This window comes from Pelodiscus sinensis, chromosome 3, assembly GCF_052426305.1.
Source record: "Pelodiscus sinensis isolate ZL-2025 chromosome 3, ASM5242630v1, whole genome shotgun sequence".
NCBI lineage: Eukaryota > Metazoa > Chordata > Testudines > Trionychidae > Pelodiscus > Pelodiscus sinensis.
Window position 1 is genome coordinate 186,739,018 of NC_143054.1, and position 18,481 is coordinate 186,757,498.

Here is an 18,481-nt window from a genome sequence, read left to right on the forward strand (position 1 = left end):
GTGCAAGAATTTATATTGGAGAACATGTACCAATAGATCATTTTCCAAGAGGATCATTAAAACCTCCAAACTTATCTTTTAGTCATGTCCCTTGTAGTCTTTCACCTACCATTCAAAAGAATTTTTAACAATGACTTAAATTTGTCATTAAATGCCAAGCTTAATTTCTTTGTTACATAGCTTGTTGTAAAGTGGTTTCAAGTTTTCAACCTGTAACTTTATATTTCAATGACTATCAATTATAAAGGCATTGGAACTACTCTCAGTGAACCTTTTCAATAGTGCACGATGTAAATGAACATTTCTATTTTATTTTAAAGGGCAAGCAAGAGCAATAATTCTGAACATTTTATTTTGAATAAGGTGAATAATGTTGCACCAGATCTTAGTTTAATAAAAGAAAATACAAAAGTAAACATCTAAGAAAACTGAATCTGAAAGTCAAATATTCAACAGGCGAATAAAAACTAAAAAGCAATAATGCTGAAAGAGGCCAGAGTGTGACAGCTGATAGCTTTGAGTAGCCCAGTGGATTAAGCATGGATTTGGGAAGTCCCATTTCCAAAATCAGTTCTGCCAGCAACTGTCTCAATTCACCACCCCTCCCCCCGCCAAATGACAAAATATTCTGACAAAATGTAGTGTAAACAGTCTTAGATAAGTCACTAGAACTCTAGTTCAGAGGTGATTTTTAAGTCAAACATCCTTAAATACCTCCTCTTCACCACTCTAGAAGCACTTAACACTATGTGAGCATAAAGGAGTGGGAGTTTGCGTAATTTACATGTTCTACCAAATCCTTAGAAACTAAAAGTGTAAATTAAAGTAGACCACCCCTTTCTTTAAACATATACATTCATAAACTGTTCCCCTCGTGACTTCTCATTCCTTGGTTTAAGTATTAAACCAGTTTAGACGCCTTTATATTTTAACTGTGGGCCAAATTCATGCTCAATATGTAGGAGGCAGGTAGAGGCATTGAGCAAGTTCTAACTGCTGCTTTGTTTTCCATCACCTTCATCTTCCGCAAACATCCCCCTACGGGCACGTCTATACTAGAAACAAAGTTAATCTACATCTGGTAGACTTGCAACAAACGCAGTAATTATTGTGATGGCTCAGATCCACAGTACCTTCCTTTTGTTGGAGGTGTGTCTCCATAGCAGAAATGCTTCCACCAGTTAAAAGGGGCAGTATTGAGGGGGGAGTCCAGTGACTGACTTCTCAACGAGACACCATGACTAGCCCACGTTGGCTGACCCAGGCTCATGGGGCTCAGGCTGCAGGGCTATTTCACTGCTCTGCATACTACCAAGCTCAGGGTTGCAGCCTGGGCTCTTGGGCCCTCCCATCCCACAGGATCCTAGAGCCCAAGCAAGCCTGAGCCAGCTATGGTTGTCTAGTTGCTCCGTAACATACCTTAAGTTTTGTCCTTTTCCTCTAGCTAGGTTTTTACTAGGTCAGCCATCATTATGGTACTTCAATTTCCACCATCTGTAGCAAAGAGGGGATAACATTAACATACCCTCACTGATGCGGGGGGAGGAAACTGTGAGCCTATATTCAGGGCCATCCCCAGCAGGATGTGGGATCTGGATCAATCCCCTCCATCCATCCCACCTCACCTCTTCCTGGCCCCGCTCCACCCCTTTCCCCAAACCTGCATTCCTGCTCCATCCCGCCTTTTTCCATCCCTTTTCTGTACCCTCCCTACCCTCAACTCCTGTGCAGCACTGAAAGCCAGAGGATCACAGTGGGCTGGATCGCTCCACATCCTACCACCACTGATGAGTTCAGGGGCAAGTCTGACCCCTGCTGCCAGCACCAGGCCCCCCAATAATCCTCTGGACCACACATGTCCCCATGCTTCCATATCCCCCTGAATCATGGGGCCCCCCAAAACATGGGGCCTGTTGCCCCAAATCATTCTCTGGATAAGACAGCTCTGCCTGCATTTACATTACAGCCCAGATCCATGCATTGGTGATCGACGTACTGGAGATCAGTTTAGCGGCTCTAGTAAAGATTTGTCAAATCAACCACAGATCACTCTGCAGACAACCCCAATAATCTATCCCAAACAAAAACAATAAGGAAAGTCAGTGGGAGAGTTTATCTCCATGACCCAATGTGATGTAGACATAGCACAGGCAGAGGTGTAGCAAGGGGGTTATGCACCCAGGGGCAAAGGAAAAAATTTACGCCCCTCCCCCCAGCTCCCACCCAGACCACTCCCTTGCTTGTCCTGCCATCAGATGGGGCTCCCTCCGGTGCATGAAGCCATTCTGCTTCCTGCCAGACTGATGTGCAGTCTGGCCAATCAGCGGGTGCAGTTTTTCAGAGGGGAGGGCTACAGGCAAGGACCCAGATGCTGCAGCTCAATAAGCAGTGCCTCAGACTGACTAGTGGCGAAGGAGAATGTGGGGGTTTTAGTCACAAACGGGGCCTGTGCACTAGCTGCAGTCTGCACATGCTCAGCATAACCCCCGCCATGTGCACTGCTCCCGCCAGGTGCTTCCCGCTCAGTTTCAATTTCCTGCAGGTACAGAAGCAGCTGGCGCCCACGGGGTCCTAGCGCTGTCCTTCCCTCCGCTGTCCAGACTGCACCCTTGGGGTCCTAGGACTCCTAGTGCCATCCTTCCTCCCGCTGCTAAATTGGCACCCCTCTAGCAATGTGCCAAGGGGCAACTGCTCCCCCCCCCTCCCTCCTTGCTACACCACTGAGCACAGGGATAGGCAATGATTTTTTTTTACCAGGGGCCACTTCAGAAATGTTTGAAGTGGCCCCAGGCCACACCAGAAGGGGTAGGACCAGGATACTTCCCTGTTTCCCCACCCGCAGACCATGGTTTGTCTGGCGGTGAGGGAACATGTGAAGTCTTTGTCCGCCTTCCCCCCAAGATTCCCCCTAGGCACCCATGCCCCTGGCGGTGGGAGGAGACTGGCTTGGGAACAGAAGGGGGAACGCACAATCAGGGCAGTGGGTGGGGGAGAGAAATGTGCGTAGTCTCCTCCTGCCCTATCAGGAGCACATGGGGCTTATAAGTGCCACACATGCCTTGCAGGGCAGGGATAGGGTGGAGGAAACTTTGTGGGCTCCCCCTGCACTCAGACCCTTATTGGCCTGGGGTAGGAGAGCAGCAGGGCCTCTGTGGGCTGGATCAACCCACTTGGCAGGCCAGATCCAAACCATGGAGACCCTTTTGCCCACCCCTGACATAGCAGGTAGTCAACCTAAGCTGTTTCAACCCCAGCTATGTTATTCTTCTAGCTGGAGTGCATAACTTAGCTCGACTTATAATGGTAGTGTAGATGCAGCATTTTTGACAACGTGAAGTGTTAAGCATTAGTAGTTTGCAATGTGACATGGCACGTAAAAAGACCAATTTTGGAGGATGTACATAGAAGCAGTAAGGGTGTACCTCCTTTTCTGTGTAGCTCTCAAGACAATGTACAAAATAGTGTACTCCATTCTGAGCATCCAATATCTGAGGAAGGCTGTATAAGAGCTATAAAACTAGAAAGCCATGGACTGACTAATTAGGAAAGAAAAGAGCTAAAGATGTCGAAGCTCTGACTAAAGGAACAGATATTTAAAGATGTAAACCACTAAAGAGTAAGAACTATTTAAGATGGCAAAAAAGTATAATTAAGAGTAGTAGGAAGAAGTGGTAAAGTGAAAAATTGAAACTGATTAGCAAGACATTCCAACAATAAAACATTGTACAGGCAGTCCCCAGGTTTCATGGATCTGACTTACATCGGCTCCCTACTTACAAACGGGGTGAGGCAACCCCACACTAGCTGCTTCCCCCCAGCAGATCAGGGAGAAGCGGAGCGGCTTTTCTCAGCAGACATCTCAGCTTGAGAATAAAGGACTGAGGGAAGTGAGGGAGAATAAAACTGAGCTCTGGAGAAATGTTTGGCTAGAGTTTCCCCTACACTATGTACCAGTCCCAACTTACATACAAATTCAACTTAAGAACAAACCTACAGTCCCTATCTTGTACGTAACCCGGGGACTGCCTGTAATATATTTGATTTTCTCAGGAGAAGTGAAAAAGGCCTATCACTTAAGACACCTACGAGTAGACTGGGGGTGAAGGGGGGGGGGAATCAGAAAATGTGCAGTTAGAGATTTCTTTAGTAACAATCACTAAAATATTTAAGTGCTTTAGCTAAAAAAAATCTGTATTGGCAGGGCAATGGACTCAGTCACTAACATCTCCCATTTCTCAACAGCATTTTATTCCTGTCTTTGCCGGGGATGAGGGGAGGCAAGGGTGTGAAATAGGAACAAAAACACCTCAATAAAACTGAGATTTGGGATCCTCAGGGCATCAAAATGGTGTTTTATACTGAAAGACATCCTCCTCTCTTATAACTCTATTCATTACTGACCTATCAACCTAAATCCTCATTTTTTCCCCATGAACCTGAAGATGTGGTGGAAACCTGGAATCTGCACTAATTTCAAGTCATGCAATGATCAACTGCATCTAGGTAAACAGCAGAGCAAACACTGACACAGTGATGCAATTGAAAATAGGAACAGACAGGAGAGTCACAAATCTGCAATTTAAGTCTAGTTTTCTAAAAAGAAAAACCTTCAGAACATCAGACAATGCACTGATACTGTGCTAAGAATTAAAAAAATAAAAAAATTAGAGGTGCACTATAAAAACATAACCCACACCTTGTTCTAGAGTGACTGGAGCAGACAGTGGGGGAAAAAACCACTCCTACCAAAAAAAACCTGGCCTAGGAAGAGAGTTACTGATACAAGCTGGAATAAATTAATTTGTTTCTAAACTTAAATACTAGGCCTAATTTTCTTTTCAGTGTTAAAATTTACTGGTAAAAATTCACAAGAGGATTTAACCTCTGGCAGCCCTGAAAAATAAATCAATGTTTTCGATTCTATCCCTGTCACAACAATAAGATTTTCTGCAGCAGGAGTTTCAGAACACCATTAGTGCTTGGACATCCTGAACTGTTGAGGGTAACAGCTGTTTTCTAAATCCAATATGGTCATTTTATCTAAAAATATGAACTGTATTAATTTCTGCTTGTATTTACAAAACAATGTACAAACCATTTTAAAATAATCAATACCATTTTCTCAGGAATCTCTTTATAAACATTTTATCTGAATTGCCTGTGGTCTCAGTAAGCTCTAAAATATTCTGTAAAGTCTTCCATCAGCAAGTGCTAAGTTGTAAAAAGAAAAAAAATAAACTCAAGAGATTCAGTTGTTTAAGCTTTAAAAAAAAATATATGCAAAAAGTCATTTCCTGGATTACTAATAATATGATAGGTTAGATTTAAACTGTTTCCTGGTTAATAAGCTTAATTTTTACTCATTTACTTTTTGTATTTCACTCAAGTTGGGCAACAAAATGGGACTAAAAATTTGTATTATTTTTAGGAACTAGCATTATGTTCCAGCTGAGGAGTTTTTTAAAAACAAGAACGTAATTTTACTAAAATGAATGTTTCTAGTCCTAGCAGATTTTGGAAGCTTCTAAAAACAAAATGTAAACTTTTGGCCCAATGTAAATGGACTGCGTCCCTTAACAGAGCAGATTCAATACTTTTCTCTAATAATCTATAACTCAGTTTCAGTTACTATATTTTCTAAAACTTCATTACCAAAAAAATATTTCTGTATTTCAATAGCCATTAACTGTAAATCAATTTAAGGTCTAGATTTGTAGCAATACCCATTGTATTGTTGTTGTAACTGTGTACACTACTAATCCATAAAATATGTAAATACAGTAGACTTCCGATAATCCGGCACTCTTGGGACCCAGGTGGTGCCGGATTATCAGAAATGCCGGACTATCAGGAGGTACTCTGGCAGGGGCGGGTCTCGTCGAAGGAGAAGCGGAGGAGGGGGCGGGGGTGTGCCAAACCCTCCCTCCTGCTGCAGGAAGGCAGAGCCTGCGAGCGGAAGAGGAGAGGCGGTGACAGGCAGGCAGCCGCATTCAGGACGTTCTGGTCAGTTACAGTCACTGGATCCTCCCCCTCTCCCACAGTCGGTGGGAGAGGGGGAGGGAGAAGGAGAGGGGTCTCCCACCGACCCCTACCTTCCCCTGCCCCCCCCCTCCCGGCAGTAGAGAGGAAAATTACATTAACTGCGTGTTGGCTGTGGATCCAGCCGGAGTGACTGTAACTGACCAGAACGTCCTGAATGCGGCTGCTTTGGCACACCCTCGCCCCCTCCTGTTCCCCCTCCCCCTCTCCCACCAACCCCTACCTTCCCCTGCCCCCCCCCCCCTCCCCGGCAGTAGAGAAGAAAGTTACATTAACTGCGTGTCAGCTGTGGATCCAGCTGCAGTTAATCAATTACTCTAACAACTTGAAGCAGCTGCCGGAGCACTTCCGGGTTGCAGTTGGTGCCAGACCATCAGGCGTACCGGACGCCGGACCACCAGAGTTTTACTGTAGTACAAGATGACTCAAATTTTAGCATTAACTGCTTCTGAAGTTTCACGTTAGAAAAGTTTTCAACTAAGTCAGCAAATTTTTTCAGGCTAAAACTCAAGATACAAATTGTTTAAGTATTAATTTTAAATGCTGGCTTACACACTATTAGAACTAGGCCATCCTGGGTCAACTGTTCTTACAGATGTATTTCAGAACAATATGTTCTGAACTACATAGAACAAAGCCTTCAAAATTAATATGCACCAAAGCAAGAAGATGACAACAACCCAAAGATGAATTCTCATTTGTAAGGTTCACTCAAAGTTTGGTACTTAAGAGTACAGCTGTAATAGACAGAAGAGCCATTTCAGCTTCCTCTTTATTGTTGGTATAGCTCAGTTTTCTTCAACATACAAAAACATGTAATAAAGGGATAACAAGAAAAAAAAAATCCATCACGCCATACTGTGCTAAACTGACTTAGCAAGAGTAGACTTAAGTCATTCATCATTTATCAGATGATGCTATGTATATAGTTAGGTTAAGAACAACGTACTAGTTGCATAAGTGCAGGACTTGAAACAATACACTGTTTTCCATTGTCTTCCAATGGAAACGTGAACTTCAGGTTTCAAGTTTCCTTCCCCAGCTATCGGATTCCTGATACACTAATGTAAGCTGAGTTAATTACCTTACTTCTGTTCATTCAAAAAAGGACTCTTATATTTTAATTAATGTAAATAGTTTGTTTAATAGCTATTAGAATCATAGAAATGGAAAAGACCTTAACACCACATATTTGTTCCTGTAACACCAATCCAAGCCTTTACATTTAGAAAAAGTATTTATAGAATAAACTCTACTATAAACAAAGAAATGTACTTCAAAACAAAACACTGTGCAAGCACCTCCCTCATTTATAGGAGCAGTTGATCAGTGTTGTTTGAGTGGTTTGAACATAAGGAGAAAAACTGATTTTTTTTTATGTCAGTCAAAGAAACACTAACTTTACACATATTGGATTTGGAGTATCCTTACTTAAGTTCATTTTATTTACTTTCAACCACACATGAGGAAAAAGTCTATTTAAAACAAAACACACTCAAAGTGACTTCCCTCTTTCCCAACCAAAAATAGTTAATACAATAGTCTTTAAATTACATCTCTGGTTTCGGGTACGGTTGTTGCTATACTGGGGAATTAAGATGAATTGTTTTTAAAAACAATTCATCCTAAATGTGAGTTTTTGTGTGCATAATCAACGGTTCACATAGTATATCCAGAATTTTTCCTATGCTTGAGTAGGCTAATGGGTTTTCAAAGTCTACTTCATAATAGTATGTCTACTGAATAAATTCAAAGTAAATAATTAAATTTAACCTCTCATAACAAGTCCAATAGTATTTTTAATTGGCACCCAATAAGACCATTTTACAATGAGCTCAGCTTCTAAATACTAGTTTAAATGAAATACAGTTCTCTGTTTAAACCACTGGAAAAACAAATTACTTCATAATACATTAGGACCCTGTTTTAATGATTTTTTCCTACACGACAACTTCACTTCTGAGCAGAAGTTCACTCTAACAGGAACTGCATATTGCTGTACACTGAAATTAAATTGAAATTGAAGAGTGAAACACTCAGGCAGGACCACCATTAACAAACAGCCAATCACTTGTCTTCAGTGATCACTTTTAAATAGCTATAGTGTTACTGTGTTTACTCTTTAGAGACCATCTGTAATAAGAAAACAATTTTGTTAATGTGTGGGATAGCTATATATGATACTGAAATCAGGTGCATGCTGATATTTAATAATAAAATTGTCAAAAGGCTGCTTGTTTTGACCTGTCAGATTTTCTCTGCTTGAAAACCAGCAGCATAACATCACTTTTAGTACTTATTAATTTGTTTATGGAATTTTATTAAAACATTGCATTTGGCACTCATTTGAGGCTAAAATAAAAGTTTGGATAGGGAACAACACAGCATAATTTAATTTCCCATCTACAACTCTACCCAATCCTTTAACCACAGCACTTAATGGAATTAAATACAGCAAAACATGCACTAAAAATTCTATTTCTAACAGGAAATACCTATTTTAAGCAACCACTTTAGAATATCTTTCAAGATAGGTGGAAGAGTTTAGTTAGAGACTCACCCCCACAAACAATTGAGTTTCCCTGTTGTGAGGCTTCACTAGAGCACAGTGCGAACTACACTGAAAGCAGGCATCTACGTGACAGTTTCCTCTAATAAAGGCGATCTATTAAGCCCTTAAGGACAGCCATCAAGGAAGGCGATCTCCTTCACTTAAGATTTTCTCCAGCACTTACCACTGTGCTACCTCAATGTTGCAACCTTAACTCCTCTGTGGGAGCAGAATGAAATCAGAGGGTTCCCCCCTCTCCCTTTTTGGGGGCAGAGGCACAGAGATCGAAAATAAAAGCAGCTCTTCAACCCGCCGTCCCCACTAACAGCCAGGCACAGGAGGCGGGCCGGGGGGGAACAAGAACAACTAAGGAGGTTACAGGCCCTGGCCAGACTCACTCACATACCAGCCGCCGGGTCAGGAGATAAGAGCCGGGCAGCGGCCCCAGAGGAAACGCGACCCCCACACCCGACACTGAGCCCCAGGAGCGGGCTCTCAGCCCTCCAAGGGCGGGGCGGGGGCTGCTGCGATCTCAAGTGGGGGGGGGTCGTGCCCCCCAAGGTGCCGCCTCCCGGCAGTACCCGCCCCCCCTCGGTGTGTGGGGCGCTGTGGCAGCGGGGAAGCCGGGCTCTCCTGAGTCACTGCCCGCTTCCGGAGAGCGGGACTCTCCTCAGGGGCGGGCAGGGTCTCACCTTTCAGCCCTGACCCGGCCGCCTCCCCGCTGTCACCCGCGCGCAACGCCCCGGCTCGGCCTCTTACCTCCGGACTCCTGCAGGGGCGGCTGGGCCCGGCATGGCCAGGCACAGTGGGGGCTCCGCGCAGGGACCAGGCCGGGGCGAGCTGGGGCCTCCCGGGCGGCCGCCATCAGGGGGAATCCATGTCAAAGCCCGCAGCGCCAGGACCCGCCTCGGTCCAACGCTGCCCCTCCCCCCACCGCCCACTTAGTCCATTTTTCCCAGCATGCAACGCCGCTAACCACCGCGGACACGCCACTTCCGGCAGCCCCGGGCGTCGGAGCCGCTCGGAAGCCCCAGCCTGCAGTCGAGCGGCCTCGAGGGAGGCGCGTGACGTCCCGCGGCCATTTTGGATCCGGGCAAGTCGCTCCTCGACGTGCAGTGAACAGACGGGTTCAGCGGCCATCTTGGGCCCGGGCAAAATGGCTTTATGGTCGCGAGAGGAGCCATCTTAGATGAGGGCACAACAGCCCCTTTGCCTGTGACGAGGCTTATGAAGCGATAGGGAGGCCTGAGCGGCCATGCTGGAGAAGGGCGCCGTGAGGGCAACAGTTCACTGGCGGGGCAGGCTGGGCCCTAGGTAGGGAGAGCCCAGTGCCTGTAGCTAGGAGGGGCAGAAGCTACACAGGGGGTGAATGCTCCTCAGTCAGCCCCATCCCTTCTCACAGCCTTGGGACCTGGGCCTGGCGCAGCCATGGGCACCCCTACTTCACGCCCTGTCAAAGAGCAGGTGGCTGAAGTCCCATGTGCATTCAAAAATCACTAGTCACCCCCCCCCCCCACCCCGCAATAAGAAAATAAGCTTAAAAATCGCCAGGCTCTTACAGATACTGCTTTGGTTCCATTGCCAACCTTTTATCTCCAGCCACAAGGAAGATTGTATCTTTTTCAAAAATAAAATCTGAGATTCCTATGTAAGCAAATAAGCTGGTGCTATAAGTAAGGCACCCAGTGGGGTAGGAGTCAAGTGCAGAGAGCAGGTGGCTCGCCGAAGATCATTCAGAGACAGCAAATCTGAGCACCGTTTTCTGCCTTTCTAGGCACTTATCAGCCTCTGCCACAATAATAGGACAGTGTGGTCTCCCAAGGAACTAAAACCTAAGGACAAGTGGCTATGAAATTTAAGGCTAAGTATGTTATTGGAGAGATGAGTTTGTACTGTGTGTCTCTTTCCTGAGATCCGTGCGGGCACTGCAGAAAGTTATGTGTTGTAATGGAAAGGGTTCAGAGATGGGACCGACAAAACCGAGTAGGACATGGAAAGACTCTTAAAGAGAGAGCCTGACAAGATGGAGACTGCTTACTTTAGAGAGGAGATGAAAAGAAGGGACATGATAAAAGTACACAAAATAAAAGAAAATGGCATGAAGAAGGTAGATTGGGATCTTCTATTCCACTTGTTCCATAACACAAGGACAAGAGGACACATTCAATGAAATCGGAAGGTAGCAAATTCAGAACCAATAAAAGAAGATATTTCTTTACACCACTCATGATTACTCTGTAGAACTCATTGTCCCAAAATATGATTGAGGTCACAAAGGACTGGACATTGATACAAGTAACAAGAATATTTAGAGATATAAACCCTCATGTTTCAATGTATAACCCAACCTCTAACTTCTGGGATTTAGACTAAAATTTCCTACTAAGTAAATTATTCCATGGTAGTTTTCTGTCAAAATTCTTGCACCTTTCATTGGAATATCTGGTTCTGGCCAATGTCCTGTTTGCTGGTACTAGGACAAGGGGTTCTAGGCGTCCCTCAGCTGAAGATCCACTCCCCTCATCTAAGGGAGAGGAACCACTAAGCACAGGAAGTGGCCATATAATACAACAAAGGAGAAACAGGAATGAGGATGAGATCAAAAGTTAAAAATCATGGAATCAGAATGGGTCACTGAGCAAAGAACCCTGGACAGAGCTCACTACTCCTCAAAAGCATCTAATGAGTCAGTGGATGCTGTTCAGAAGGAACTCTGCCTGGAGAAGTGATCAGACACATGACAAAATAGGCTTCATGATTACAAAGTAACTACATGTAACACTGTCTACAATGTCTCACAACCATAAGTGCCACAGTTCAATCAAATAATGGACAAATTTTCACCACCCTATATGGAAACCCACCGACCATGACACTTAGCTTCATGCCTCCAGCTTCCATCACAGATAAATTTCTCAATCTACTGTATACAGCCAAGCCCTAAGATACAACCAGATTTGCTCCAGTTCCACAGAAAGAGACAAACACCTACAGGATCTTTATAGAGCATCCCTAAATCAGAAATACCCACCTGGAGAAGTGAAAAAACAGATTGACAGAGCCAAAAAAGTACCCAGACATGAACTACTTCAAGACAGACCCAAAAGAGAAAATAACATAATTCCACTTGTCATTACCTATAGTCCCCAACTTAAACCCCTCCAACTCATTATCCACAATCTACAACCTATCTTGGAAAATGATCCCTCATCTCAGAGGCCTTGGAGGAAAAACCTGTTCTCGTTTACAGACAACCCCCCGCCCCAACCTGAAACAAATTCTTTCCGGTAACCATGCTACACAACTACATCCTAAACATACAGTAACCCAGCCCTGCAGTTAGCTGTGGTGCCAACTTTGCCCAATATCTATACTAGTGAATTAATTACTGGAGCCAACCACAGAAGCCACCAAATAAGAAGCTTATTTAACTGCACATCCAGTAATTTAATCTATGCCATCAAATGCCAGCAATGCCCCACTGCAATATATATTGGACAAACTGGACAGTCCCTATGGGAAAGAATGAATGGAAACAAATCAGATATCCATAAAGGGAACATACAAAAACCTGTTGGAGAACACTTTCATCTCCCTGGGTATTCATTAACAGATCTTCAAGTAGCTCTTTTGTTGCAAATCAATTCCACAAGTCAAATACACAGGGAAGGACTGGAACTATAACTCATTCACAAGTTCAATTCTCATACCCACGGACTGAATAAAGATACTGGATGGCTGGGTCATTATCAATCTACCAAACAATGAACGTGACAATGGTTCTTTGTCTATGTAGAATCTCATGATACCATCTACACGTTTTGTCAGTCTTTAAGTGCTACCTGACCATTTGTTCGGAAGCTTTAGGGGGTAGCAGAGTTAGTCTGTACAGGTGGGCTGTGCCCACGAAAGCTCATGATACCATGTACATGTTTTGTTAGTCTATGAAGTGCTACCAGACTATTTGTTGTTTTTTAAATTTTGACCATTTGTTGTTTGCTAATTAATGGTTCTTATCTGCCTCCTTTGACTATCTAGCCTTTAGGTACTTAGAAACTATTTGTTTTCCTATTACATTCCAGCTTGGCTTTTCCCCTTGATATTTTTTACTCACTGCCTTTTCTTATTCTCCCTCCCCCATTTTTTCCTTCTTCCACCCCCTGCCCTTCTCCCTTATTTATTTTGGTCCTGGACATCCAACACTCTGGTCATCTGAAGAAGTGCCCACAAAAGCTCACGATACCATCTACATGTTTTGTTAGTCTTTAAAGTGCTACCAGACTATTTGTTGTTCTTTTAAGTTTATCCTGTACAGACTAACTTGGCTATCCCCTGAAGCTTCTAATATCTCAGGACAGACTGTTATAAGCAGGGCAGACACCCCAAACTGATGGTATGTTCTGTAGCTAGATTTACCAACTTAGAACCAAATGTGAACTCCCAAATTACTACAGTACAGCCGGTCCCCGGGTTGCTAACGGTCGAGTTATGACCATTCACATTTACAACCAAAGCTCCCATGGAGCGGTCGTAAAGGTGGTGTCCGAGTAACTAACGCGACCTGCGCTCACGAACAGCGCAGTCGCTATGTAACTCAGTGGGGTCTGAGTTACGAACAGATAGAGTTATGGCCAAGTGTTTGGTCTGTAACTCATTTGTAATTTGGGGAGAGGCTGTAGTCTTATAATGGAGTCACAGGAGATCCCCGTACACATGAACATAAGAACATAAGAACAGCCATACTGGGTCAGACCAAAGGTCCATCTAGCCTAGCTCAATATCTTGTCTGCCAACAGTGGCTAATACCAAATGCCCCAGAGGGAGGGATCACAACAGGTAATACTCACATGATCCCTCCCCTGTCACCCATTTCCAGACAAACAGATGCTAGGGGGGACACCATTCTTCCTACCTATCCTGGCTAATAGCCATTGATTAACCTAATCTCCATGAATCTATCTAGCTCTTTTTTGAACCCTGTTAAAGTTCTAGCCTTCACCACATCCTTTGGCAAGGAGTTCCACAGGATGACTGTGCGCTGAGTGAAGAAAAACTTCCTTTTGTTTGATTTAAACCTGCTGCCTATTAATTTCACTTGATGACCCCTAGTTCCTATATTGTGGGAATAAGTAAATAACTTTTCCTTATTCACTTTCTCCACACCACTCATGATTTTATTGACCTCTATCATATTCCCCCCTTAGTCTCCTCTTTTCTAAGATGAAAAGTCCAAGTCTTTTTAATCTCTCTTCAAATGGGACCCCTTCCAAACCACTAATAATTTTTGTTGCCCTTTTCTGAACCTTTTCCAGTGCCAATATATCTTTTTTGAGATGAGGTGACCACCTCTGTATGCAGTATTCAAGATGTGGGCGTACCATGGTTTTATATAGAGGCAATAAGATATTTTCTGTCTTATTCTCTATCCCTTTCTGTCTATCTTGCCACTCAGGCAAGCAGGAAACATCCCTGTGCCTGTCTATCTTGCTACTCAGGCAAGCAGGAAACATCCCTGTGCCTGTCTATCTTGCTACTCAGGCAAGCAGGAGGAACTGTGTTATAAATGGGCACTTCTGCTGAAAATCACAAAATATTCACATTGCACCTAGTCTCAAAAGGCCAATCACTAACCAGGTTGATCCCATTAGGTCTCACACCCGAGGCAATGCTGGTAGCCAGTTCTAAAGTAAACTAGCAAAAGAGTCATTACCTAAGAAAAAAGAATGAGAGCTATTGAGAGATTAAAAAGCAGGTAAAAATATAAGTTTGGATGAATCACAGATAAATGTTCAAAAGGTAGTGGAGAGATGTAGTAATCTGCTATTTTCTAAAAATTCTTTTAGGGCTACCTAAAGTAACTTGTGGAATCTCTGTCTTGTTTGGTTATTCTACCCTGTTAGAACTCAAACAGTCCAGAGTTAAAGAATTCTTCTTTGTGTCTGTGTTTGCAGCTTCTTCTCACAGAACCCAAGAGCACAGCAACAGTTCCCATTTAGGTCCCTTTTTCATGGAGAGGGCAAGGGAGAGGAGGAATGCACTTAACAAAGTCTTGGATCCTTGATCTCATAGGATGGCTCATTTGCGTTTAATGAACAAGATTTAACTTCTCCTTGTAAGAGATCATCATTTGCATTACACAAGGCTTTTTTCTAAGTCTTCAGGATAGAGGTATATGCAATGCAAATGTTTGCTGTTACATTATATTTATGGGGTATAGTTGAGTGAGAAAAATACATGCAGCAACTTACAAGTATTTTACAGAACATGAAACACATTCTATTAAATTAATAACTAATATTTATTTTGATAATCCTGTCACACTGGTAAACAAGACTGGTTTCCAGTTATATATTTGAAGTATTCAGTGACATCTGGAAGAAATGCATGGTCTTTTTGGCCAGCATCAAGAGAAAGTTGATGAGGAGGTCCCATGCATTTGTGAGACCACAGAGGGTGTACAAATGTTGTGGCTACATCAGAGACAGGTTATTGTATGAGATGAACTACTGGTCTATTCTAGTATATCAATTTTTATAATTCTGTCTTTCTAAATCTATTCAAAGAAAGAATACAGGAGTCAGGTCTCCATTTTCCACCTTGACCCTTTCTGACCTTAGGGCATAATACTTAGGCCCTGGAATTGCAAAGAGCACAATCCAGGTGGATCTGCATAGCCTATGCACACAATGCTCTCACCAGGGTTTAGGACTAAACACTTCACAAGCAACAGAATCTGCTGGAGCTGCCAGTGTCAAGGAATAAATGGGCGCAAATCTGCTATTTGGATGAGGAGGAGAGTTTGAAGTGTGAAATTCCAAAAAATGCACAGGAGTTTTCAGGATATGTCCAGAGGTTAAGGAGAAGCAGAGGAAGTGTACAAACTCCCACAAGTAACTGCAGTAATTGTGCTATGGATCATGTTGTAGTTTAGTTGAATAATCTACAATTGTTCAGATTCAGTTTTACAATGTTGTTTATTCATTTGTTTGTTGCTCAGAAGAAATATTGTAACCTCAGTGGAGAAAAGCGTTTTGTGGAGGGTAAAAGACTGAATCAATGAGAGGATTTTGGGCTATTTTATTTTTTTTTAAATCTTCTGTTTTCTCTCTTTCAGATAGCATGAAAGAGAACAGCCCTTGGAAAAAGAGGTAATGCATGAAAAAACATTGATGCCAAAACTGTAAGCATTTATAGTATGTAAACTGCAATAAATTAATATATTCAGATTTTTAAAATGCAAATCTGTATTAGTAAACATTCTCATAATTTAAAATACTTAAATGTATTTCAAATGTAGAGCTTGAATCTAAGTAATGTATAATGAGAACCAAGTTCTTTCATGCTGTGACTCTTCTGACTTCAGTGAACTAACTATATTGTACATTACCTATCACAGTTTCCCTGCTGTTCAAACTCATCTATCCTATTATAATCTATACTATTATAACCTATCCCAGAGATGCACAACCTTTTTTCATTTGCAACTCCCAAATTTTTGTTGAACAAAAAAAAAATATGCCAGGAACATTTTGTTACAGTCCCTTTAAGTAAAAGCACCAGTCCACGCCCCTGCCACTTCCCCCGCCCTGCCATGTATATGTCGGGTGCTGAGCTGGGAAAAGAAAATGCTGGCTGGCCCAGATCGAAGTACTACAACCCCCAGGAAGACGGGTTGCGCATCGCTGAGCTATACTATTATAAAAGGAGAGGCGCTTGTCATGACATCTGTCACAGAGAACATCTAAGAAGACTTGAGAAGTTTCCAGGGGGGCGGCAGGCTCCCAGCTCCACCTACAGCCCTGCCCCCTCTGCTGAGGCCCCACCCCACCACAGAGAGGAGAGGAGAGGAGGAGAAGCAGTGCACTGAGCGTGCACATGTCTCCCTCCCCCATCCTCCACAGGGAGGGGAAGAGTGCGCGCGCATGCCCCAGCATCCCTGGAGCAAAGGGGACAGAAGAAGCTGCACGGCCCGAGCCTTCCTGCCCCCGGGAACAGCGGAGAGGGAAGAAGCCATGTGTTTGCCCCCTCCCATTGGCAGGAGAAGAGTGCACACATGCACCCCACTATCCCTGGAGCAGTAGGGAGGGAAGAGACCGCTCGGCCTGATCCTCCCCACCCCCAGGAGCAGTGGGGAGAGAGGAAAGCCTGCAGCTGAAACTGTCCCAGGCCTCCCCGGCCCTGGGAGCAGCAGGGAGGGAGGAGGCCACATGTGTGGCCACACACCCAACACGGGGAGGGGAAGAGTGCGTGCACCCCAGTGTCCAGGGAGCAGCGGGGAGGGAAGAGGCCACATGCACACCTCCTCCCACTACCACCATAGGGACGGAAAGAGCTCACACACCCCAGCATCCTTGGAGCAGCAGGGAAGGAAGAGGACTCATGGCCTCAACCCCCACCCCAGGAGCAGCGTGGAGGAAAGAGACCACACGACCCAAGCTTCCCCGCCTCCAGGAACAGCGGGGAGGGAGGTGGCCATGTGTATGTCTACTGTCACAATGGGACCAGTAATACTAGTAATAATAATAAAAGAGAAGAATTTGGACTGATCTTGGAAAGACATATGCATGTGGTTAACTTCAAGGAAGGAAATACTCCTAGGGATGTAATAGTGTGGTTGATTAATTGATTAACCAATAAGCAAAAGCTTATAGGTTAATGCTATAGACTATATGCATTGTCCTCCGCCCCCCGCCCTGCCCCCCCTCTGCCCACCAGTAAACTTTTTATCAGGCTGGCCAGCAGCCTGGCTCAGTCCTGACTTGTGACAGGCCCGGGACAAACTCCCGCTGCGGTTCTGCATTTAAAGTATATTAGGAGCCAGGCAGGCAGCCCAGCTCAGTTTCAGCTTGTGCCAGGTCTAGAAGCTCAGACTCCCCCCCCCCGCCACTCACAGACAGGGGCTGCTTCCACCCTGTGCTGCTGTCTCTGTACCAGAGACAGCAGCATGGGGTGACAGGCAGCTGGTTTGCGAGAGGAGCTGGTTTTTAAACTGCTCCCACCTACGACCCCACACTGCTATCTCTGATACAGAGGCAGTAGGGCAGAGTAGCAAGGGGTTCCTCAGCAGTGGGGCCAGGGCACACTGGCTGCCAGCCCTGCCCCTGAGTACTGTAGAATAGTCGAGTAACTGATAAGAATTCATGAGGTTACTCAACTATTCAATTAACCAATATTTAACATCCCTTAGTAATCCCACTGAGCTCACATGCTTAAAAATAAGCATATGCATAAGTCTTCACAGGTTAGGGGTCCATATGTGGAATAAAAAAATAATCAAATGAATTTAAAAGTAAACATAAGTAAGCTACTACATTTAATAAACAATATAAAACTATTGTAAAAATATGAGAAATTATATTTTCAGTTTCAGTTAGGTTAGGTATGTTGCAGCTAGAGACAATAATATGTGAATCATTTGCTGTTTTATTGCTATTATATTTTGCCCCCTGGTGGTTATTTTAGGTTTTTCAGATAGCTGTCTAAAATAATGTATAAAGTGTCTTTTGATCTGAAAGGAAGTAAAAATGCAATTGGGGGAGGAGGAGGAATACCAAAAGCAGTATAATTCAACATTTTTAAAGATGTTTTATGCTGACCTTTTGTAGACTATTCTGTTTGGACCCAAGAAAGGAAAAAATATTTGAAGAACAGGAAAATACAAATTGCTGTAAACAAACAGACAAGCAGCCCATCTCTGACAATGGGAATTAAATTCTTAAGCACCCCCATACTGTGCCTCATTGCACAGAAGTGTACCATGAAGGGCTCTGTTCTGACTTGAGAGGGTAATAGTTTATGGCCTTGTAAGTGTAGCTAGCTCTTATAATAATTTCATTCTTGCTAGCATAATTACAGATACTAATCTAAAAGAAAATCCAAACTGCTTTTAAA

At 43.8% G+C, this 18,481-nt stretch overlaps 1 protein-coding gene across 7 annotated transcripts in view; it reads right to left on the bottom strand.

Annotated features, from left to right (window-relative positions):
* The window catches only part of AFTPH (aftiphilin), a 74,089-nt gene extending 64,533 nt beyond the window's left edge, over nucleotides 1-9,556 (bottom strand). For 3 of the 7 annotated variants that reach the window (XR_016349291.1, XM_075925579.2, XM_075925581.2), the window contains exon 1: nucleotides 9,350-9,556. The gene's annotated coding sequence lies outside the window, so the exon portion shown is untranslated. Of the gene's footprint in view, nucleotides 1-1,419; nucleotides 1,495-8,599; nucleotides 9,311-9,349 lie in introns of those variants that run through there. The other 4 variants (XM_075925578.2, XM_075925580.2, XM_089777529.1 and 1 more) reach the window with 3 other exon arrangements.
* Nucleotides 9,557-18,481: the final 8,925 nt, after the last annotated feature.